This window comes from Melanerpes formicivorus, unplaced genomic scaffold, assembly GCF_026170545.1.
Source record: "Melanerpes formicivorus ecotype bairdi unplaced genomic scaffold, bMelFor1.0.p_v2 SCAF_272, whole genome shotgun sequence".
Lineage (NCBI taxonomy): Eukaryota > Metazoa > Chordata > Aves > Piciformes > Picidae > Melanerpes > Melanerpes formicivorus.
This window is the reverse complement of record NW_027142624.1, coordinates 15,001-16,608: the sequence shown is the minus strand read 5'-3', so window position 1 is coordinate 16,608 and position 1,608 is coordinate 15,001. Positions and strand designations below refer to the sequence as shown.

Sequence of the window (1,608 nt, the reverse complement as noted above, 5' to 3'; positions counted from 1 at the left end):
GCCGCCCGGCGAGGGCCGGCGGGTCGCCGCGGTGGCGTCCCACGTGGGCTCGGGCTTTCCGTCTCGCAAGCCGTTTTCCGTCCCCCGCGGCGGGGGGGGTTCGGTGGCGAGAGGAAGCCGCCCGAGGGCGCGAGCCGGCCGGGGCTCGGCCCCGGGGCCAAAGCGGGGGAAAAGAAAGTCCGGGATGGGCCGCAGCGGTGGCGGCGTTGGAGGGGCCGGTGCGGAGGCGCGCGCGCGCGCTCTCCTCCGGCGGGGTTGTGCGCCCGGCCCCCTTCGCTCCCCGGGGCGGGGGGGGGGGGTCTCCGCTGCCTCGCTTCGTGGCGTCTCCGCGACGGCACGGGGCGGCCAGCGAGAGACACACCCCCCCCCGCCGTTGGGTGGGGAAGCGAAGGGGGTTTTATTTCCCCGTGCACGCGAGGCGAGGCCGGGTTCGGGGCACGTTCCCGGCGGCGCGCGGCGGGCCTCCTCCGCGCCGAGGTCGGAGCGAGCCCGGGCGCCTGGTCCGGCCCCGAAGCGCCGCAAGGTGCGTTTTTCCCTCCTCGGGGGAGGGAAAAAAGCCGGGAGCGCGGGCTCCCCGCCCCTTGCTTTTGCCGCTTCGGGGTTTCGTTTTATTTTCCCCCCCTCTCCTGTGCTTGTACGGTCAATGTGAGGCGAGCGGCCGCCGTGCCGCGCTCTCCGAGGGGCCGCTCCTTTGCGAGCGGTCCCGGCCCCTCCGCGCTGGCGGGGCGGTGCCGAAAAGCCAGACAACTCTTAGCGGTGGATCACTCGGCTCGTGCGTCGATGAAGAACGCAGCTAGCTGCGAGAATTAATGTGAATTGCAGGACACATTGATCATCGACACTTCGAACGCACTTGCGGCCCCGGGTTCCTCCCGGGGCTACGCCTGTCTGAGCGTCGCTTGACGATCAATCGCTGCCTCGGTGCCCGCCGAGCGGCGCGGCTGGGGTCGCCTCGCAGGCTCTCCCCCGGGCGGGGAGGGGCCTTCGTCCCCCTAAGTGCAGACTCGGGGAGCGCTCCGTAGCTCCCCGCTCCCGGAGCGCCCGCTCTCGCGGAGTTCGTCCCGCCGGGGCTTCGCCGGCAGGGGTTCCCCGTTGGTCCAGCGACGCCCGGTGGGGCGTTGGGGGAGACGAGAGCCCGGTTGGGGGAGGAGGCGCGGGCCTCGCCCCCCCCGGCACTCCCGCGCGGGCGCGGCTGTCTGCGGGTGGGTACCGCGGGGGTACCGTGCCGTGCTGCCGCGTCCGCGCGCGCGTCTGCCGTGGGCGGCGGGGGTTCCCGTTCCCCTCGTTCTTCCTCGCTCTCGCCTCCCCGGGGTTCTCCTGCGTGTCGCCGTTCGGCGTCGACCCCCGGCGGGCCGTCTCCCGGGCCGAGAGGCGCGTCACCCGCCGCGGTGTCGCGTTCGGGCCTCCTCCGGGCTGGGGCCCTTCGTCCCCCGCGGTCGCGCGTGCGTCGCGGGGGGCGGAAGCCGGCGAGACGCCGCGCTCGCCGTCCCGCGGCCGCGTCTGCGGGGCGAGCCGGCCGCCCCCCCACCCCCACCCCGCGCGGGGTGTGTGCGTGGGGGGGGGAGCCGTTCTCGCGCCGCGGTGCCGGCCGGCCGGGCGCGCGCGCTA

General features: G+C 75.6%; 1 non-coding gene across 1 annotated transcript; it reads left to right on the top strand.

Annotated features, from left to right (window-relative positions):
- Window positions 1-745: 745 nt before the first annotated feature.
- On the top strand, window positions 746-898 carry LOC137458687 (5.8S ribosomal RNA). Its single transcript, XR_010991895.1, has one exon. It is a non-coding gene; the product is annotated as a 5.8S ribosomal RNA (ribosomal RNA).
- Window positions 899-1,608: the final 710 nt, after the last annotated feature.